Source organism: Pongo pygmaeus, chromosome 8 (genome assembly GCF_028885625.2).
Source record: "Pongo pygmaeus isolate AG05252 chromosome 8, NHGRI_mPonPyg2-v2.0_pri, whole genome shotgun sequence".
NCBI lineage: Eukaryota > Metazoa > Chordata > Mammalia > Primates > Hominidae > Pongo > Pongo pygmaeus.
The window spans coordinates 47,540,877-47,564,735 of record NC_072381.2 but is presented as its reverse complement, the minus strand read 5'-3'; positions in this window follow the sequence as shown (position 1 = coordinate 47,564,735).

Genomic DNA, 23,859 nt, shown 5'->3' with positions numbered 1-23,859 from the left:
TTGCGCCACTGGACTCCAGCTTGGGTGACAGAGCAAGACTCTATCTCAAAAAAGGAATGACTTTTCTGCCTCAATATATATCCTTTTATATTTTCTTCACTTATATTTTTGCATATTTTCTTTAAGTTTTATAATATTCTTTTTTAAAACTTTCATTCATTATCAAATGAGTTGAAGGTTTTATAATTTTCTTACAATGGTTTAGATTAATACATCATCTGGATTGTTTGAGTGCTGTGAGATAGCTCTCTATCTTATGTTACAAATACAGTGAGTCAACCCAGAACCATTTTTTGAATAGCCTATATTTTCACATTCTTTTAGTTTATAGGAAGTTACTAAATGCATGGGCCTATTTCAGGACACTGTTCTTTTTTAAAGTGAGTATTTTATGTATTTATTCTTTTTAAAAATTGTATTTATTATCATTTTTTATTTTTTTAGAGGTGGTCTCACTCTGTTGCCCAGGCTGGAGTGTGGTTGCACAATCATAGCTTACTGTAGCCTCAAAATCCTGGGCTCAAACGATCCACCTGTCTCAGCCTCCTGAGTAGCTCGGACTACAGGTGTGCACAGCACCACACCTAGATGATTTCTATTATTATTATTATTTTAGGCCGAGACAGGGTCTTCCAATGTTGTCCAGGCTGGCTATATGTTTATTTTTATATATTGTTTCAATTAAAATCATTTATTGCATATTTTGTGTTTCACAGAGAATCTCTACTGCATTCTTCTCTTTTTCACACTTGTCTTTTTTTGTACATTTTCTATTTCTAATTGGCTTGTCAGTTTTATAAGGGAAATCCTGTTTGATTGTAATTGATGCCAAATTTAAATTCTACACTAATTTAGGGGAAAACTGACATTAGTACCATGTTCAATCTTCCATTGAGGAACACAGTATATCTCTATTCGTGCAATACATGCTACACTTTATAGTCTTCTCCACATTGGTACTGCTCATTTTTTGTTGGGTTTCCGCTCTATGTGCTGTAACAGTGTTCCTATCATGAATGACATTTTTCTTTTCTATATTATAATTCATCATTGCTGATAGCTAGGAGGGCTTTGTGTAGATCTTGCCACATAGTTGAATTTGTCCTAATTATTCTTATAGTTTGTTAGTTCAATTTTCTAGACAGTATAGAAAGTCACATTGTCTGAAAAAATGACACTGCATTTTACGATAAACCTTGTATTCTCTTGTCCATTTCCTTCCCTGTAGTTCTTAAGTCTACTGGGGTTTTCTCACTCATTTTGATAATTTGTATTTTTCCATACATTTTTCCATGATGCCTATAATTTCAAAGCTTTCGTCATACATATTGGGCCACAATGACTAATTTCCTTCACCCACTTCATCTTTCCCCACATCATTCGTCTGTGTTTTCTCTCTTCTCCTGACCATCTGCCCAGGTTGCACTACCCAGGTTGGGAACGCTCATGCAAAGCCTTGAGCCTCACCTGCTTCCATCCAAACTCACAGCATCAGTCCATTATGAGGGTGGCTTTTTTTCCTATTATAATTTCTATTTTCCCATTTATTTCTATTTCGTGACTTTCTACTTTTTTCTCTGTTTTTTTGTTTTTGTTTTTGTTTGTTTGTTTGTTTTTTGAGGTAGGGTCTTGGTCTGTTGCCCAAGCTGGAGTGCGGTGGCACGATCTTGGCTCACTGCAGCTTCCGCTTCCTAGGTTCAAGCCATTCTCCCACCTCAGCCTCCCAAATAGCAGGTATTAGAGGCGCCCGCCATCATGCCTGGCTAATTTTTATATTTTAGTACAGACAGGGCTTCACCATGTTGTCCAGGTTGGTCTCAAACTCCTGGGCTCAAGTGATCCATCCACCTCCGCCTCTCACAGGTGAGGGGTAGGGGGATTCCAGGCATGAGCCACTGCACCCAGCCTTGCTTTTTTAATCTATCAATCACTTTATTCAACTTTATTGGGCTTATTTTAATGTTGGTATTCCTGTTTTTGAACTAAGATAGTAGTTCATTTATTTTTAATCTTCTTTTTCTCTAATAAACATACTAAGGCTTCTACATTTTCTGCGGATATTGCTTTGAAACATTTCACAAGTTTAAAAAGTGGAATATTCTGTTCTGTCACCCACTTCTAAGTGGTTGGTAATTTCTGTTTGGGTTTTGTTTGTTTGTTTTAGACAAGATCTCTCTGTGTTGCCTAGGCTGGAGTGCAGTGGCTATTGTCACACGTATGATCATTGCATACAACTCCTCCAACTCCTGGGCTCAAGTGATCTTCCTGCCTCAGCCTGCTGTGTAGTTGGGACTATGGTCATGTACTACCAAGCCTGGCTTGTTTTGGTGTTCTTTTAAAAGTTATTTTATTTTATTTTATTTATTTTTTTGAGACAGGGTCTTGCTCTGTCACTTAGGCTGGAGTGCAGTGGCACTGGATTACCGCTCACTGTGGCTTCGACCTCCCTGGCTGAGGCGATCCTCCTTCTTCAGCCTACCAAGTAGCTGGGAACACAGGTGCACACCACCACACTTGGCTACTTTTTAAATTAGTTTTAGTGACAGGGTCTCCCTATGTTGACCAGGCTGGTCTTGAACTCCTGGACTCAAGTGATCCTCCCGCCTTGGCCTCCCAAAGTGCTGGGATTATAGCTGTGAGCCACCACACCTGGTGATTATTGTAGCTTTGTAGTAAGTTTTCAAATCAGGAATTGTGAGTCGTCCAACTTTGTTCTTCTTTTTGAAGATTGTTTTAACTCTCCTGGGTTCCTTGAATTTTCATATGAATTTTCAGAACAGCTTGTCACTTTCTGCAGAGAATTCACCTGGGATTCTGATATGGATTCTGTGAACCCAGAGATCTTTAAGAAGTATTGCCATCTTAACAATATTAAGTCTCCCAATCCATGAATGTGGATGTCTTTCCATTTATTTAAGTGTTCTTTAATTTCTCCCAACTGTGTTTATAGTTTTCAGTGTACAAGTTTTGCACTTCTTTTGTTAAATTTATTCATAAATGTTTCATTCTTTTAATTTTTTTGAGACAGGGTCTTTCTGTGTTGCCCAGGCTGGAGTGCAGTGGTGCCAACACGGATCACTGCAGCCTTAACCTCCTGGGCTTAAGTGATCCTCCTGCTTCAGCCTCCTGAGAAGCTAATTATGTATATATTTTTTGTAGAGATAGAGTCTTGCTATATTGCCCAGGCTGGTCTCAAACTCCTGGCCCCAAGCCATCTTCCTGCCTTGGCCTCCCAAAGTGCTGGGAGTCACAGTGCCCGGTGAATATTTTATTCTTTTTGATGCCCTTGTAAACAGAATTTGTTATGGCTTGAACTATATCTCCCCAAAATTCATATGTTGAAGTCTTACCTCCTAGTACTTTAGAACTATTTGGAAATAGGGTAACTACACATGCAAATAATTGACTTAGAGCGAGGTCACACTGGAACAAGGTGGGCCCTAATCCAATGTAACTGGTATCCTTATTAAAAGGGAAATTGGGACACAGACACAGGCGCAAGCACACAGGGAGAACTGCATGTGGAGCCTGGGGTTTTGCTGCCGCAAGCCAAGGAGCTATCAGAAATAAGGATAGAGGCCTGGGACAGAGCTTTCCCCTACGGCCTTCTGTGAGGGAACCAACCCTGCATCACCTTGGTTTTGGACCTCTGGCCTCCAGAGCTATGAGACATATTTGTAAGCTACCCGTTAGCTACCCAATTGGTGGCATTTTGTTACGGTGTCCCTCCAAATTAATATTGTTTTCTTAATTTGATTTTCAGTTTGTTCATTGCTAGTGCATAGAATATGACTGATTTTTGCATATTCACCTTGCACCTTACAGCCTTGCTGAACTTGCTATTAGCTGTGCGTGTGTGTGTGTGTGTGTGTGTGTTCCTTAGTACTTTTTGTATTCCAGATTTCGTCATCTGCAAACAGAGAGAGTTTTACATCTTCCTTTCCAATCCGGATGCTGTCAAGATTTGCAGTGGAATATGTTCTGGCTTCCTATTTACGCACATCTCTCTGTGGATATTAATTATACTTATTCTAAAGTCTTATTCTGTTTGTTGCATTAGCTCTGGGTCTCCGAATGTGTTTTCCATGAGATGTGTTGGTTTCGTCTTTTGTGCTACTTGTCTGCCTCGGGTGTTTAAATCACAGTGACTCACGACTGGGCTCCTCCTCACCCTTCCACTTCCTGTTTACTGGTGTGACTGTTCTGTTTCTTCTGCCCAAGGCACATGGGGGCAGGGCAAGCCTTGTGGTCAGTTGTGGGCTCACCTGGAGGATTTTCCTGGAATGGGGCCACTCTGCTGCCTGGGGTTGCTCCAGACTCTGCCTGGCCTCTGAAGCCCAAATGCCTACACTTCCACCCTGTCCTGGAGCAAGTGAAGGAGGAGGACAGGGGTTGACTCCCAGCTCCTGTCCAGGGTCTCAAAGCTCTCGAAGCCCAGGCCCCTCTGCTGCTTCCTCCCAGAGCCTGCAGCACAGCCCAGGAGTCTCTTTTCGTTGTTGCTGTTTTTGTTTGGAGACAGGGTCTCACTCTGTCACCCAGGCTGAAGTGCAGTGGTGTGAACACAGCTCACTACAGCCTCGACTCCCTGAGCTCAAGTGATCCTCCTGTCTGTTTCCTGTGTAGCTGGGACTACAGGTATGCACCATCACACCAGGCTACTTTTTAATTTTTTTGTAGAGACGGAGTCTCCCTATGTTGCCCAGGCTGGTTTCGAACCTCTGGGCTCAAGGGATCCTCCTGGCTCAGCCTCCCATTTGTGGCAATACGGGACTAGAAAACTGACCTCTCTGGTTTCCCCCGTCCTCTGTAAAATGGGTAGAACATTCCTCTCTGAAAGGCCAACATGGGAATGAACACAGGGCATGCTTGGGAGGCACCTGTGCCCTGAGGTGCATTCAGGTGTCACAGGGTCTCATCAACTCCCTGTGGGCTATTTGGGCAGTGCCTGCGCCACAGGCCTGTAGGGTCTGTGGGGACTCACCGGAGCAGAGAAGGCCAAGCACCTCCCCACTCTGGGTTCCAGAGATTCCAACAAGCTCTGCTGTCTTGCGGGGGGTGCCCGAGTGCACCTGAGTATGCCACCTTTGCACTCTGGGTACACACGCCAGACGCTGACAGGTGCCCTCGCAGACACGTGCACAGACATGCACCCTGCGGAGCAGCCCATAGCACCCCACAGTCCTTGGTGGGGTGGGATCATTCTTTCTCCACATCCACTTCTGTTTCCTCTTTCCCTGTCCCGCTCCCACTCCCTCTCAAAGAATCCTTTTCTGTCTCCTGTGCCCTCTCCCCAGCTTGACCGGGCCTCAGTTTGCGCTCTTGGCTTCATCACGCGGTGTCAGCTGTGCTGCAAGTAGAGTTGGGAGGTCACTTCAGCATCCACGGCCCCTTGGTGCAGTCCCCTCCACCAAGTCAGCCCCAGAGCATGGGGGAGAGGCTCAGCTGCCCCACTGCGCTCAACGAGGGCTGGCGAGGGTGGGGTCACACAAGGCGTGAAAATTAGGAGCAGTAGCCCAGCTGCAGGGAGCTCCCTGAGCAAAGCCACCCTCTGCCCTGGGATGAGGCAGAAGCTCACTCTCCCATCCCTTAGCCCAGGCAGGGGTTTAGGGGCCACCCCCAGGGCCAGCTGTGGTTCCTTTCCTGGGGTCACCATAGGAAGCCTCCCCCAACCCCAGTTCTCTTGGCAGAATGGCTGGGGGCCTGACAATGACCCATCCAAGCCCAGGCAGAAGGCTGGGCTCTGGCCTGTCCCTGCCATGGGCTGTAGCCAGCCTCCCAACCCCTCAGGCTCTCTCCTCTGTGAAATGGCTGCCTGTCCTCCCCAGCGAGGAGCGTGTTCCGGGACCTGAGGGTCATCTTGCCTGGCTAAACTAATGTGAGTCTTCTCTGCATTTCCCATGTCCGCTCCTGCTTCCTCCCTCCATTCATTAACTCACTCCCCTCATTCGTTCAGCAAGTGTGTGCTGAGAGCCTGTCCTGTGCTGCACACTGCATGTGCGTGGGGTATGGTAGCACAGTCTGACCCAGCCCTGGAAACCCCCTTGCGGCTTCTCTAGGGGCCTTTGCTTTAAGCCTCCCCCGCAACCCGGTATCCACTGGCTGCTTCTGGGAAGCACTGGAAGTGTGGAGAACCCTTCCTGATCAGTTATGATCCATTTAGTTGAAAAACAATGCCATTCACAGTGGCACCCACGCAGGAGCTTTCCATCCCAACTAGAAATGAGTGATTTAATCTGTGAGCAGGGACAGAAGTTGGATTCTGACAAACGCATCAACCACTAGAAAGAAGAGAGTGACCAAGCCTCCCCCTCCATTAGCAGGAAGGCAGTGCGTCCTCTTCCCTCTGTCTTCTTTCTAGAAAAGAGAGGAGGAGGGAAAGAGGGGAGATGGGAAGGGAGTCCCCACAGACTTTCCTGACCATTGCCAGTTTGGGCCCAGGAGATGAGGGAAGCAGATGGCGGGGTTCACAGGGCCCCATGTTCCTCTTCAAGGACCCACCATCCCCACTGTCTTAAGGAGGCTCAATGTGCCCCATAAGAGAGGGACACAGACTGTACCTCCTGAGGAATGCTGTTAGCCTCCGGGGGCTCACCACTCTCAGACCACTATTTTTACCATTCAGAACCCAGTCTGTGAGGGCTCGCTCTGCTGGGCTAATTAAGAGGATTTTTTTTTGGTTGGGGGCTGTGCATGCACTTGTGTGCATGTGTTTGTGTGCTCTGTTGGCATTGCCAGGCACTTTCCTGGTGTTCCCTCCTCCTTTATCCAAAGAGGTGCCCTCAGTTTACTCTCCCGTTACTGACATGGAAACTGCTTCTCAGGCGCACAAGGGACTTGGCCCAGTTCACACAGACAGTTAAGTGGCAGTGCTGGGACTGAAGTTAGCTCACAGTACCCCCATCTGTCTCTGCCTCTGGTTCATGTGCCCCTGGACCCCCTCACCTTTTAGTTTGGGATGCCAGCCCCATATGGCCAGGGAGGCCCCCATGCTCAACCTTCACAGCCCCTGGCTGGAGACCTGCTGGTGACTCAGTGTCCAAAAAACCAGGCTGAGTTCCTGGGTCTCCAACATGTAGCCAGAGAGGAGGTCATGTTTCTGAAATATGTACCTTGGACCAGATACTTCTCAGTGGGATCCTTGCTCAGTACCCTGGACAGGGCTATGGGAGGGGCACGACTGTCAGTCATGCCATTCACAGAGCAGGTGAGACACTGGAGGCTGGGAGGAGCTGGCCTTGTGTGAGTATGTGGGCATTAATATGGGCCTTCCCCCAGGGACTCTCAGCTTCAGGGCACAGGAACCTTGTAAGCCTAGCACCGAGCATGGCCATTTGGGTCTGACCTTCAAATCTATTTTTTGTTTTGTTTTGTTTTTGAGATGGAGTCTCACTCTGTCACCCAGGCTAGAGTGCAGTGGCGTGATCTTGGCTCACTGCAACCTCCACCTCCTGGGTTCAAGTGATTTTCCTGCCTCAGCCTCCCAAGTAGCTGGGACTACAGTCGCGCGCCACCATGGCCGACTAATTTTTGTATTTTCTGTAGAGATGGGGTTTCACCATATTGGCCAGGCTGGTCTCAAACTCCTGACCTCAGGTGATCCGCCCACCTCGGCCTCCCAAAGTGCTGGGATTACAGGTGTGAGCCACTGTGCCCAGCCCCAAATCTAAATGGCCTCTGGCTACCTAGAAAGGAAGGCCCTGGAGCTCAGCTGTGGTGTGAACTTTACCACAGAACCCTTGGGGCCATGAGCACAACACAAGGATGCTGGCAGCAAACAGAGCTGCGTTAGAGTCCCAGCTCTACCACTCACTGGCTGTCGCTTGTCCTCTCTGTCTTTCCTGCCTGCAAAATGGGAACAACAGTAGCACCCACCCCACAGGGTGCTGTGGGGATCAGAGAGGATGCAGGGAAAGGATTAGTGGGTGGGGGACAGAAAGTGGTCAGCAGAGGGCAGCCCCTTGAGGGGAAAAGAGGGAACAGTGTCCCACCACTTGACAATGCTGGGAACAGAAAGCTTCGCTTTGAATGGAGCTCTGCCCCAGTGCAGCAGCTGTGCTGGCACCTGCAGCAGGACTGGGCAGCGTCATCCCAATGGGGCCTTCTCTCTCTTGCATTGGCCCCTGCTGCTCTCATGATTTCTCCACATAAAGGTGGATGAGTAAAGGCATTTCCATTCCACACCAAGGGCCTTTGGAAAGCACAACACCCCAAGGTCAAGAGTGTGAGCAGGCAGGCCAGAGAGAGAAGGTGTGTCCTGGGCCGGGAGGTAGAGCCACAGAGCTGGTCTCTGCTGGTTGGGCAGGGCTTGCCTTTCTGGGGAACATATCGCATCTCTCTGTCCAGGGAGGTCCTCTGGCCCCCCAACCCTCCCTTGGCTTCCACTCACGTCTTTGGCCTCCTAGCCCCTAGGGTGCAGTTAGATAATCCTAACCCTGGCTGATGACGAGAAGGGGCTCGTCAGCTGCCTGTGACATTTGCAGGGTACCTGGGCACACTACTACCCTCAGCCTGATCCTTCCTGCTGTCGGGAAGGAGGTCCTTCTGTCCTGGTATTCGTCACCCAGGAATTCCCTGGAGGACCGCCCCCAAGCGCTGTCCTCGGTGCTGACCAACAGCGCACGTCTTTGTGGCCGGCAGTCAAGGACCCTCAGACAAAGAGAGGTTCCAACTTTCGTAGAAAGCTGGATTAGGCTGCAGAGTTGCAGGATCCTGAGCCTTCACGACAGCAGATGTCTGACACTGCCTGGCTGTCCTCAGCCTCAGAAGCGGGTGCTGAGAGCCCTATGTGGACTCGTTCCTTGCAGAGCTGCTGCTAGGGCGCATTCCGCACTTCAGAGGTGGAAGCTCTCCAGGGTGGAGAGACATCAGTCTTGCCCATAGCCCTAAATAAGTGTTGCTTTGATGTTGCTGTCTTTCACTTTCCATGTAATAGAAACATCCCCAGTTCTTCTGTGAAATGAGAGACATTGGATCTCCTTAAGGCGGCAAAGTGTACCTTACCCCCTCAGGTACAGAGGGGACAGGACTCCCCACCACCTCTTGTGACAGGGTCCTTCCAGGTCTGACAGGACTTCCTGGCTCCTGGTTCAGGAATTCCTGACTTAGGGCGAGGACTGAAACCCAGGAGCCCCTGCACCCTTCCCACTCTGGAATGGTGCCCCTGGCTCAATCCTGCTTACATCGTTTGTAAATGTCCAACCAGGATTTGGACCATGTTCCTAGCATAGATCTTCTCACGAAGCTGCTTGGGTGAAGTGGAAAAAATGGGGGACACTGGAGTCTCATACTCAGTGTCTTCCTACTCCTCAGGGGCTCACGGAGCTCACACTGAAAACCTTAACCCTAGAAAGAGCCTTGTAAACAGCAGCCTTTGAATAGGTGCGGGTGGGGTGAACTGAAAAGTGCATCCTGGGAACATTTTGAAGATCCTACCTTCCTCTACCTTCCAGCTCCTCCTGCCTCCACTAATTTGACAGAAGTACACTCTAGACAATAGTTTCAGGTACAAGCCATTATCCCAGATGAGACAAATAATGCCTCAGTTCAGAAAATTTGCCCATGATCACATTCTAGAGGCAAGAAGAACATTTAGCTTTTGTACTTGATGCAAGAGACTTCCAGATAAAATGGCTACATTTGCAGGCACCTCTAAGTTATTTCCAAATTTCCATTGAAATAGCCAAGAACAGAACACAGAAATAGAAAAAGCGAGCATCGATGCCAGAAATTGGAGAGGTGTGACATTGACAAATCAGAAACTTGGATATTCAAGATATTCTTCCAGAAAAGGATGGGACAGCACCAAATAGAAAGAAATCCTGACCCAACCACTGGCAGGGCCCCATGATCATCGCTTATTGTGAAGATCCAAGAACTAGAGGCAAGACGGCTGGGGCATCTCTGGATTCTACCCTCCCTCTGAGAAGGGACTGGAGCCTTGGGTCACTGAGAAGGTGGGGCATAAGGTCGCACTTGATTTATGTCCAATAAGAAGAGTGACTGCACTAAGCAAAGAACGGGGATGCTGCCCCAGCTATGGCTGCCATGATATCTACATCTATATCTATATCTATATCTATATCTATATCTATATATATTTTTTGAGATGGAGTCTTGCTCTGTTACCTAGGCTGGAGTGCAGTGGTGCAATCTCTGCTCACTGCAACCTGCACCTCCTCGGTTCAAGTGATTTCTTGCCTCAGCCTCCCGAGTAGCTGCAATTACAGGCTCTCGCTACGATGCCTGTCTTGTATTTTTAGTAGAGAGAGGGTTTCACCATGTTGGCCAGGTTGGTCTTGAACTCCTGACCTCAGGTGATCCACTTTGGTCCTCGGCCTCCCAAAGTGCCGGGATTACAGGTGTGAGCCACCGCTCCCAGCCACCAGTTTCATTCATAAATGAGTGGTATCTTAGAATCCACTTCATATAGTTGTGATAATTAAATAAAGTAATTCATGTTACAGACTCAGCACTGGGCTGGTATTTGGTGATTATTTGTTCCCAAATATAGCAGCGGTTTCCAGTGTTGGGTAAGCAGGATGATCCATTTATATCTATTTATTTAAAATACAGAAATTCAGCTTTACTAATAACTAATTTGCAGACTGACCCTGGCACCTGCCTTGATCCAATGTCAGGTGGATTCTGTTTTTTTCTGGTAAAGGCCACCCACTGGGTCAGAGCAGGAGACCCCACTGCAGAGAGAGAACAGTGGTCCCCCACATGTTTCTTGCTTTCAGAATTCTGCACTTATTGTAGTTTCCATGAACCCAGCTAAGGGTACGTATAGATTATATTTTCTTAAATAATTGAATTTTTTTTTGTAATGTCTTTGTCTGATTTTGGTATTAGGGTAACTCTGGCCTCATAGAATGAGCTAGGAAATGTTCCTTCTACTTCTATCTTGTGAAAGAGACTATATAATTTCTTGCTTAAATGTTGGTAGAATTCACCAGGAAACCCATCTAAACCTGGTACTTTCTGATTGGAAGGTCGTTAATTACAGATTCAATTTCTATAGTAAATATAGGCCTATTCAGATTGTTTATTTCTTCTTGTGTGGTTTTTGTTAAATTGCGTCTTTCAAGAAATTGGTCCATTTTGGCCGGGCAAGGTGGCTTGTGCCTGTAATCCCAGCACTTTGGGAGGCTGAAGCAGGTGGATCACGAGGTCAAGAGATCGAGACCATCATGGCCAACATAGTGAAACCCCATCTCTACTAAAAATACAAAAATTAGCAGGGCGCGGTGGCATGCGCCTGTAGTCCCAGCTACTTGGGAGGCTGATGCAGGAGAATTGCTTGAACCAGGGAGACGGAGGTTGTAGTGAGCCAAGATCACGCCACTGCACTCCAGCCTGGCAACAGAGTGAGACTCTGTCTCAAAAAAAAAAATTAATTAATTTAGCGACTCCTTCTTTCTTTTGATGAGTGCCAGCATGGTATATCTTTCTCCATCTCTTTTAATTTATATGTGTTTTTATATTTGAAGTGAATTTTTTATAGACAACATATAGTTGAGTATTGTTTTTTGATTTACTCTGACAATCTTTGTCTTTTAGTTAGTATTTAGACCATTGACATTTCAAGTAACTATTGATATAGTTGGATTAATATTTACCATACTTGCTACTATTTTCTATACATTGTCCTTGTCCTTTTTTCCTACTTTTGCCTACTACAATTTTCCTGCCTTCTGTTGTTTTAATTGAGCAATGTATTTTCTCTCTTTTCTTAGTATATCAGTTATGCTGATAAGTATACTTAGTATATCAGTTATACTTCTTTTTTAAAACTTTTTTTAGTGGTTGCCCTAGAGTTTGCACTATATATTTACAGCTAGTCCAAGACCACTTTCAAATAATACTGTATTAGCCAGGTGCAGTGGCTCACACCTGTAATCCCAGCACTTTGGGAGGCCGAGGCAGGAGGATTTTTGAGCCCAGAAGTTTGAGACCAGTCTGGGCAACATAGTGAGATCTCATCTCTACAAAAAATAAAAAATTAGCCAGCTGGGCATGGTGGCTGAAGTGAGCCACGATTGTGCCACTGCCCTCCAGCCTGGGCAGCAGAGTGAGACCCTATCTCAAACAAAACAAAACAAAAACACTACATCATTTCATGGGGAGTTCAAGTACCTTATAAAAATAAAATAGTCCTGGCCTGATGCGGTGGCTCATGCCTGTAATCCCAGCACTTTGGGAGGCCGAGGTGGGCAGATTACGAGGTCAGGAGACCATCCTGGCTAACATGGTGAAACCCTGTCTCTACTAAAAATACAAAAAATTAGCGGGGCGTGGTGGCGGGCGCCTGTAGTCCCAGCTACTCGGGAGGCTGAAGCAGGAGAATGGCGTGAACCCGGGAGGCAGAGCTTGCAGTGAGCCGAGATCGCGCCACTGCACTCCAGCCTGGGCGACAGAGCGAGACTCCGTCTCAAAATAAATAAAATAAAATAGTCCTAATTTCCCCCCCATCCCTTGTATCATTGCTGTCATTCGTTTCACTTTTTATTTTACCTTCATTTACCTTCAGTTTTTATTTTACCTTCATTTATTCATTTTCTGATGCTCTTCTTTTCTTTCTTTCTTTTTTTTTTTTTTTTTTTTTTTTGAGACAGGGTCTCACTCTATCGCCCAGGCTGGAATGCAGTGGTATGATCTCAGCTCATTTCAGCCTCCGCCTCTTGGGTTGAAGCGAGTCTCGTGCCTCAGCTTCCCAAGTAGCTGGGATTACAGTCACACGTCACCACAGCTGGCTAATTTTTGTATTTTTAGTAGAGATGGGGGTTTCACCATGTTGGCCAGGCTGGTCTCGAACTCCTGACCTCAGGTGATCCACCTGCCTCAGCCTCCCAAAGTGCTGGGATTACAGGCATGAGCCACCATGCCTAGCTCTAAAGGGGTACTTTATATTCTGCTTTTAGAGCTTCTCTTGAGCTTGCTGTTTCTCAAGGTAATGAGCTGAAAGAAATCCTCATGCCAAAGAAGCATATTTTGGGGTGTGTGAAGTAAAATAATTCAAACTTAAAGCTGTTGGAACTTTAAATTATTTTGAGCCTTGAGAGGAATGTGGCTACGCAGCCTGAGTCACATAGCCTGCAGCTGCAACTTCTGCTTCTTCTTGTAAGTGATTAGGAAAGGCTTTGCTGCGCCAGAGATGAGACCCCCGCAGATCATCACCCCTCCTCACAGAATATTCAAGCAATCTTCCTTGGCATGCAGCAAGCTGTAACCAGTCAAATTGCTGTACGTATATATTGGCCTTTACGGAAAATGTCACAATCCTGGCCAGGTGTAATGGATTACTCCTGTAATCCGAGCTACTCCGGAGGCTGAGATGGGAGAATCACTTGAACAGGGGAGGCAGGGGTTGCAGTGAACTGAGATCATGCCACTGAACTCCAGCCTGGGCAATAGAGCAAGACCATATCCCAATAAATAAATAAATAATAAAATAATTACCCCTTTATAAGGGAAATTTATTTTTAAAAAGTGTCAATTTGTAAGGGTGTCTCTATACCAGTAAGAAAAGGATGGCTCTAAATCATAAGAGACTCTTATCAGGAGGAGGCACTGAATTAAATCTGCATACCAAACCTTACGCTTCTTACTGTGCTTTTACTGGTCACATCCTTATAGCTAGCCTCCCTGACACCCTTCTTCCTTTGTTTTAGCTGAAGATGGTATTTAAGCCCAAGTTCTAGCCACCTCTGTGCGTTTACTCATCCCTGAGTTTCTCCAATGTATATAAGTGTGTGTGTCTGTGTGTGTGTATATATACGCGCACACACACAAACAATAAGTGTATATATCTATACAATGCATATATGTATGTATATATCTCCAATGTATATATGAGATGTACATGTTAATCAGACTCTGTCTGTTTTTCTCTTGTCAATCTGCCTTTTGTAATAGGGGCCCCAGCTGAGAACCTAAAAGGGTAGAGGAAAAATATTTTTCCCTCTCCTAGAAAGATATATTTAATGGCACAATATTAAAGAGGATGGGGTGGTAGGGATGGTATCCAGGGCAGAGGGAGAGAGGGTGACCTATAGAGAAAAAAGAGACCATGTGCTTCTTTATGATAGGAAAGAAGAAGGGAGGTATGCAGGTAAGTGTATAAACTTGGGGGTAAGAGTTGAGACAGTTCCTAAACGTGGTTTCAAATTTCCCTAGGATGTAAAAGAGGGAGAGTCATTCTTTGACAGGGAGGGGAATAGAGAGGAGGCTGGGAGAAGGCTGGAGGATTTGAAATTGTGGGGAATGTTTGGAGAATTTAGAGAATAGGAGGCTGAAAAGCTCATGCCATAAAGGAAGAGAGTCGCATGGGGGACTTTATTATACAAGTTAAGACATTCTTGCATTGAAAGACAGCACAAAGAGAGCAAAATATAACCCACAAAGGGGGAGAAGATATTTTTAACACATTTAGCTCTCATTTTACTAGCACCTAGAATATATAGAAATCTTTCAAATCAATGAGAAGAATAAACAATAGAAAACTGAGCAAAGATCCAGCAATCCCACTACCTTGTATATATCCAAAGGGAATGAAATCAGTGTGCTGAGGAGGTGTCTGCACCCATGTTATTTTCAGCACTATTTACAAAGCCAAGATGTGGAAGCAAACTAGTGTCCATCAACAGATGAATGGATAAAGAAAATGTGGCACCTATACACAACAGAATACTATTCAGCCTTAGAAAAGAAGGAAATCCTTCATTTGGACAACATGGATGAAACTGGAAGACTTATAGTAAGTAAACTAAGCCAGTGACAGCCAGATGAAGCTGCATGATCTCACTCATATGTGGAATCTAAAAAGGTTGATCTCATAGGAGCAGGGAGTAGAACAGTGGTCACCTGGGGCTGGGGGCGGATGGGGCTGGGGAGATGTTGGTCAAAGGATGCAAAATTTCAGTTTGATAGGAGGAATAAGTTCAGGAGATCTATTGTATAACATGATCACTATAGTTGATAACCATGTATTGATTCTTGAAAGTTGCTAAGAGACTACTGGGGAGGCTGAGGGAGGAGGATCGCTTGAACTCAGTCATTAGAGACCAGCCTGGGGCAACATAATAAGAAGGTGCCTGTAAAAATAAATAAATAGTCTGGGCACGGTGGCTCATGCCTGTAATCCCAGCACTTTGGGAGGCCGAGGCGGGCGGATCACAAGGTCAGGAGATTGAGACTATCCAGGCTAAGACAGCGAAACCCCGTCTCTACTAAAAATACAAAAAATTAGCCAGGCTTGGTGGCCGGCACCTGTAATCCCAGCTACTCAGGAGGCTGAGGCAGGAGAATGGCGTGAACCAGGGAGGCCGCGTTTGCAGTGAGCCAAGATCGTGCCACTGCACTCCAGCCAGGGTAACAGAGCGAGACTCCGTCTCAATAAATAAATAAATAAATAAATAAAAAGAAATATTAAACAAACAAAAAAAGAAAATTGCTAAGACAGTAGATTTTAAGTGCTCTCATTACACATAAATGACATGTATGTGAGGTAGTGCCTATGTCAATTAACTTGATTTAGCCATTCCACAATATACATATACTGCAAAACAATATGTTGTACACAATACATGTATACAACTTAAATTTGTCAGTTTAAAAAAAGTGAAAATCATCATTATGCAAGATGAAAGAAGCCAGACACAAAAGGCCACATGTTATATGGTTCTTATTTACATGAGCTGTCTAGAATAGGCTAATCTATAAAGACAAAGTAGATCAATGGTTGCAAAGGACTGGGAGGGGGTGGAAGGGTGGGAAGAGCAGCTAGATGGTTTGGGGTTTCCTTTTGGGGTGATAGAATTGTTCTAAAATTGACTGTTGTGACGGCTACACAACTCTGTATACATGCTAAAAACCATGGGGGAAAAAACCTGAGCAAAAATCTTGAGCAGGCACTTTGCTAAAGGGTAAACCCAAATGACTAATAGATATCTGCGAAGATGCCTAACATCATTCATCATCAGGAAAGTAAAAATGAAATCCACAATGAGACAACACAATTCAACCAACAGACTGGCCAAAGTAGGGAAGTCATCACTTAGAGGGGTGGGCAAAGATTGTGTATTAGTTTCTTACCGCTGTAACGAATTACCATGATCTTGTGGCTTAAACAACAAAAACCCACAATCTTATGTTTCTAGAGGTCAAAAGTCCTAAATCAGTCTCACTGGGACAAAACCAAGGTGTCAGCAGGGCTGGTTGCTTCTGGAGGCTGGAGGGGAAGCTGTCTCCGTGCCTCTTCTACCTTCCACAGGCTGCAGGCATTCCTTGGCTTTAGTCCTTTCCTCCATCCTCAAAGCCAGCAGTGGAGCATCTTCAAACTTTTTCTCTTTCTTCTTTTTTTTTTGAGACAGGGTCTTGCTCTGTCACCCAGGCTGGAGTACAGTGATGCAATCATGGCTCACTAAAGCCTCAACCTCCCCAGCTCTATTGATCCTCCCACCTCAGCCTCTGGAGTAGCTGGGACCACAGGTGCACACCACCATGCCCAGCTAAGTTTTGTATATTTTTGTAGAGACAGAGTCTCACTATGTTGCCCAGGCTGGTCTTGAACTTCCACAAGCGATATGCCCACCTTGGCCTCCCAAAGTGCTGGGATTACAGGTGTGAGCCACTGTGCCCAGTCTCACTCTTTCTGGCCTCTGCTTCTGTCATCACGTCTCCTTCCATGACTCAAACCCCTTTGTATCCCTCTTGTAAGGACCCTTGAGATGAGATGACCCATCTGAATAATCTCAAGATCCTTCACTAATCACATCTGTAATGTCCCTGCTATCATGTAAGGAAACATACTCATAGATTCCAGGGATTCGGACACAGACATTTGGGGGGTCGTTATTCTATAGAAAACAACGGGACATTTCCCAAGAGTTGAACATGTGTATTGCGTACGACCCAGGAGTTGCAAATTCCAGCCTACGTTTGGGGAACTTTTGCACCTGGGCATCAGAAGACAGGTACCCAGCGCTCCCTGGGTCTAGTCCTCATAACCCTCTGATCTTGCCTCCTTTTATTCTTGGCCACACTTACTCTTCTCCAGCCACACAGGCTGCTGTGGAATGAGGAATTGGGCCAGCTTTTGTCCTGGTTTCTAGAAGGGAGCCTCTAAATCCTTGGAATTTCCCCAGTGACAGGAATGTCTTTGTTACTCCTGGTGGGCACCTCGGACCACATCTGAATTTACGGCAAGATGGCTCAGAGTGGGGCTGGTCAGGCCCGAAAGACCAACCCCGTGATTTAGAGGGTGGGCCTTGGAGCCACATGCTATCATCCCAACTTCTGGGAAGAGGAGCTGCAGCGCAAAGCACGTGGTGCTCGTGGCTCAGTCATGCCTGTGCAATGAAGCCCTGGACGCAGAAACCCAACTCTAGACACACAAGCTCAGGTGAACCTCTCTCATTGGCAATGCCTTTTGCATGTTGTTACCCATGGATGTGTCAGGACGGTGATGTCCTTGACTCCCTGGGAGAGGCCATGGAAGCTTTGTATCTGGGACCCTCCCAGACCTCGTCCATGGAAGCTTTGCATCTGGGACCCTCCCAGACCTCGTCCTTCGAGACTTCTTCATTTTTTTTGAGACTCTTCTTGTGGCTGGTCCTGACTTGGCCCTTTCTGCTATGACGAAGCTGTCATCATGAGCAGAGCGCCGCCTGAGTTCCGAGCATGTTCCAGTGAATTCTACTCGAGGGGGACCCGCTAACTTTGTACCCAGTTGGTCAAAAGTGCAGGCGGCCTGGGGCCTCCAAATTTGTGGTGTGTCTCTCAGTGAGGGCATTCTTAACCTGTGAGGTCTGGCCTCGGCCTGGGGAGTCAGGCTGCCCTGCGTTGCCCAGGCCCTTCTCCACTGGTCTCAATGTGGACCCACCCACCGCCCCCTTGCACAGGCCCCTCCCTCTGCTGGAGCTATCACTGGACAGCTGCACAGCACTGTCCTCACCCCAAGTCTCCGCCTACATATCAACTCAGGGCTGTGTAGCCTCTACCCTGGTACTTTTCACCTTCTCTGTTTTTCATTCCCAGTGAGCGCTTACCACCCTCTAACATAAAACACAATTTCCCTGTTTTTTCCTGCTCGTTGTAGTCAGCCACCTCTAGAATACCCCTGTGGGAAGGAATTTTCATCTGTCTTGATCACTGCTGTATCCCCATGCCTAAAATAGTGGCCAGTTCACAGTAGGTACTCAAGAAACATTTGTTCAGTGGATGGATGAAGATTCATAACAGCTTTGTTCATAATAGCAAAAATATGTCAATGCCCCAAATGTCTATTAGCAGTAGATTGGATAAATGTATTACAGTGTGCCTTTAAAAGTTAATTAGTTGCTTAAATGGACAAATGAGCGTTGTATGTATTTATAGTGTACAATGTGTTATATTAAAATATGTATACATTGTGAAATGGTGAAATCAAGCTGGTTAACATATGCATTACCTCATATACAACTTTTTTGATGGTGGGATACTACAGAATACAGTAGTCTCTCCTTAGCTGTCCCCTCCAAGACCCCCAGCAGATACATGAAACTGCAAATAGTACCAAAGCCTATATATACTATTTTTTCCTATACATACATATCTATGATAAATTTTAATTTATAAATGAGACATAGTAAGAGATTAACAACAATCACCAATAATAAACAGAACAATTATAACAATACACCATAATAGAAATTATGTGAATGTGGTCTCCCTCTCTCAAAATATCTTAACTGTATTATACTCACCTATCTTTAGGTTCCAGTTGACTGCCAGTGACTAAAACACGGAAAGTGAAACCCTGGATGTGGGGGCAGGGGGAGGTGCTGTATTTCCATTGAGTACCAAACAATAGTTGGCATGAATGAACAAGAGCTACACCCATCAACATGGGTGGATTTCACAAACGTAATATTGATGACACAAACAAGTGACGGTAGAAAGAGTTTGATACCATTCCCAAAAGTTCAAAACCCAGCATACCTATCTAGGGATGGAAGTTTAAGGGGTTAGGGAAATAAACATCGGGATAGTGGTTACCTCTGGGAGGAGGTGGTGGGGAGGGCTTGTGCCCCACTACTTCACCCCAGTCGTGGGTTTGCTCCTGACACTGCACATCTACATTTCACAGTTCTTCAGTATGTAGGACATATTTCACAATTAAAAAAAAATAGAGAAAGAGAGGAACATAGCAGGATGACACAGTAGTGTTGAGTTCTCTGTTCCACTGAAGAATTTATTGTGAATTTGGCATAATAGCAGGACCCTATGATATCCTCTACAGCAGGAGTCCCTCCACCCCAAGGCCACAGACTGGTACTGGTCTGTGGCCTATTAGCAATGGGGCCGCACAGTGGGAGGTGAGCGGGCAGGCAAGGGAGCATTCCTGCCTGAGCTCTGCCCCCTGGCAGATCAGTGGGGACATTAGATTCTCATAGGAGTGCGAGCCCTATTGTGAGTTTCCCATGTGAGTGATCAAGGTTGTGTGCTCCTTATGAGAATCTCATGCCTGATGATCTGAGTTGGAATGGTTTCATCCTGAAACCACCCCCCAAACCAACTCCCCTGCCACACACTGCCCTGTCTGGAAAAATTGCCTTCCATGAAACTGGTCCTTGGTGCCAAAAAGGTTGGGGACCACTGCTCTACAGTGCTGAAAACCTAATGGGAGACCTGGAGAAGGCAGAGTTGGTTTCCTCTGTCACAGGAATTCTGCCAGGTGGGAGACATGAAGGTAAAAGGAACAGGGAAATGTAGGGTATTGGTATGGAATAACTGAAAATCCATTCTGTGGAAACAAAGCTGAATGAACTGGCATGTGGAATCAGGAGGGGGAAAGCTGAAATCCTGGGAAGAGCTGGTTTGTGGGGGCTCAGCGATCTAGAGGACCTGGTACAGTCAATGATCCATGCTGCCAACCAGTGTCATGGTGGTGATGGGTCTACCTTGGAGACATCTTGAAGGGGGAGCACATTTTTGGCAGGACAATGTCTGTGTCACAGTAAACAGTGGGTGTCTGAAGTGTCATTGATGTACAGGTTTTAGCTTCCATAGCCTGCAGAAGTTCCTCTACTTCAAAGCCCCAATGGAAGCAACACTCAAAGTACTGCTGCGTCCTGCTGTGCAGACATCCTTGGAGATGCGCCTCCCATCCCCCCTTTCCCTGGATCTGGTGGCCAGAACACCATCCTGCAGAAGAGTGCCTGCCCGGTAAAAACAGAGGTGGTAAAAGGAGGTTGAAACCCAAAAACTCATAGGCAACACCTGAATGAAAAGCGATGAGAAAGTATTCACAAAAGCCCCCTAATTATATTGGAGGTTAAAAATTATTTTTTGGCTCGGTATGGTGGCTCACGCCTGTAATGCCAGCATTTTGGGAGGCCAAGGTGGGTGGATCACTTGAGGTCAGGAGTTTGAGACCAGCCTGGGCAACATGGTGAAACCCCATCTCTATTAAAAATACAAAAAATTAGCTGGGTCTGGTGGCTCACACCTGTAATCCCAGCTGCTAGGGAGGCTGAGGCATGAGAATCGCTTGAACCCAGGAGGTGGAGGTTGCAGTGAGCCGAGATTGCGCCACTGCACTCCAGCCTGGGCAATAAGCGAGACTCCATCTAAAAAAAAAAAAATTAGTTTTCAATTTACATACAGTAAAATTCACTCTTGTTGCTGTGCAGCTACTTTAAGTCTTGACAAATGCATAGTCATGTGACTGCCACTACAAATCAAGATACAGGGACACTCTTCATGGTGCCTAAACATTTCCCAATGCTCTAGCCAACACTTTCTCCTACTACTTGTTCCTCGCAGCCACTGAGCTGTTCTCTATCTCCACAGTTTTGCCTTTCTAGAATGTCATATAAAAGTTCAATGGGCTGGGGGTGGTGGCTCATGCCTGTAATCTCAGCACTTTGGGAGGCTGAGGCGGGTGAATCACGAGGTCAGGAGTTCAAGACCAGCCTGGTCAAGATAGTGAAACCCCATCTCTACTAGATATACAAAAAATTAGCCGGGTGTGGTGGTGGGAGCCTGTAATCCCAGCTACTCGGGAGGCTGAGGCAGGAGAATCGCTTAAACCTGGGAGGCAGAGGTTGCAGTGAGCCAAGATTGCACCACTGCCCTCCAGCCTGGGAGACAGTGCGAGACTCTGTCTCAAAAAAAAAAAAAAAAAGTCCAACGGATCATTTGAAGTCTGACTTATTTCACTTAACGCATCTGAGAGTCATTCAACTTGTTGCAGTGAATAATGGTTTGCTCCTTTTTACTGCTGAGTAGTTGTCCATTGTATGGATATACCACAGTTAGTTTATTCATTCAGCCACTTTTGGGTTGTTTCCAGTTTGAGACCATACTGGAGATTTTCAGATACCTCTCTCAGGAACTGATAGAATATGAGATCCAATTCATTAACAATATAGAAGATTTGGCTTTGATTAACCAACCTGACTTAACTGAAATATACAGAATATTCACTCTTTTTCAAGGGCATATGGGGCATTTATCAAAACAGAACATATTTTGGGCCATAAAGAATGTATTAATAGATTTCAGAAAATCTCTGCCTGACGTGTGATTAAATTGGAACCCAGCAGCAGGAGGGTAGCTAGAAAATCCCCTAATATTTGGAACTAAGCAATGTCCTCCCAAATAAGTCATAGGCCAAAAGAGAAGTCAAAATGGAAATTTAAAAGTCTCTTGAGCAAAATGATAGTGAGAAAAAAACATCAATTGTGAGAGAGAGTAAACCAGTGCTTAACAAGCAGATATATAGCTTTAAGTCCATAGAGTAGGAAAGAAAGCTGAAAACCAATGAACCTACCCTCCAACTTCAGAAACTAAAAAGGAAGGAGGAAGGAAGGATAGAAAGACAGTTAATACTCCCCCAAAGGAGAGCTACAAACACAATGAAACTAAGAGCAGAGATTCATGAAATAGAAAGTACAACAGAGAAAGCTGAACAAAGTCAAAAGTTGTTTCTTTAAAAAAAATTATAAAATTGACAAAACCCTAACAAGACTGATCAAAAAAAGAAAGTGAAAAACACAGAGGTCCCCAATATCAGAATCCAAGTGGGACATAGCTACAGACTCTACAAACATCTGCGGGATAATATAAAATATGTTATAAACAACAATATGAGGATGTCGGAAAATCTGAAAATTTAGAGAAAATGGGCAAAATCCATAAAAAACACAATTTGCAAAAGTTACATAGGAAGAAGCAAATAATCTACATGGTCCTATATATATTAAAGAAAATGAATCTGTCATTAAAAACCTTTCTACAGTGAAAATCCAGGTGCAGAGAGCTATTAATATTCTCACTGAATGAGTGTATTCTTATTGAAAATTCATGGAGCACAACTTTATGATTTTTGTCTATGTATGTTATACTTACAAAAAATTATCCTTGGGAGGCTGAGGTGGGAGGATTTCTTGAGCCCAGGAGTTTGAGGCTACAATGAGCTATGATTGTGCCACTGCACTCTAGCCTGGGGGACAGAGTGAGACCCTGTCTCAAAAAAATAAAAAAGCTATAAAAGTTTACTTAAAATGAGTAAACAAATAAATAATATGGGGAGTGGTAGGTGGGCATACAGATGAAACAGAATTGGCCATGTATTGATAATTGTTGAAGTTGGGCCATTGAGTTTATTGTATATTTTTAGCCGTTACTATTATAAGCATTTAAAATCTTCCATAATAAAATATTTTTTGTAAAAAATAGTAATATCATATTACTTTGTGCAAAACCCTCCACCTCCCTCTGAGTCAAAGCCACAGAGGGCTGATGGCTGGCCAGGCTCTTCGCGATATGGTCCACCTGGCAGCTCCTGCAGGCTCCTCTCTACCACACTCACTCATCTCCACTTGGCCTCCTTCTAAGGCATCCTCCACCTCAGGGCCTTTGCATGTACTGTTCTCTTTGCTGAAAATGTTCATTCCTCGGATTCAGCATAGCTTGCCTCAGTTAGGTCTTAGCTCAGATATGATCCTTTCGCCAAGATTTCCCTGATCACCCAAAATAAAATCCCCAACCCAGCAGGGAAAGGTGGTGGTGAGAAACTACAGTTCTAGCTACTCGGGAGGCTGAGGCAGGAGGCTCACTAGAGTCAGGAAGTTCCAGGCTGTAGAGCATAGTGATTGCACCTGTGAATAGCCACTGCACTCCAGCCTGGGCCACACAGTGACACCTCCCCTTAAAAAAAAAAAAGAATCCCCCACCCTACAAGCTCCCCTCCCCCTCTCTTCGCTGGCTCCCTCTCTCTGCTGGGCCTCTCTCTGGGATCTGCAGCATCTGACACATGAACTATTTATGTGTATTTTTATTCACTGCCTACTTCCCACAAGAATGCAAACTCCAACCAGACAGAGACATTCACAACCGAATCCCAGTGCCCCATCTTACACCTGGCATACAGGTGTTCAAGACACAAGGACTAAGTGAATAAGCAAGGTCCTCAGCCTCTTCAAGGGGTGCTGTGGGGCTCCTCCCCATTTTTTCACACAGACCCCTCCACCTGGGGACTTCGTGGCCCCAGACCTGTTTCTCACTGGCCCTCGTCTGACTGCCTGCAAGAGTCACTCTGGGCCACCCTGGGGTCAGGTCACAGGGTGTCCGTTCAAGAGAAGGTGACCCTTCAGAGCGACAGGAAGTTCCAGTGGACGCCAGAAGACCTGTGTCCTGCTTTAGTTGTTCTGAAATCTCCCGAGGTGGCTTTGAAGCCTTGCTCTGCCACTTACCGGCTCTGAGACCCTGCAGGGTAACCGCACTCCCTGTGCATCAGTTTACTAACCTGTCCAATGGGAACAAATCCACCACCGACCTTACATGGCGATTGAGATGGTTAAGGGGAGTAACCCA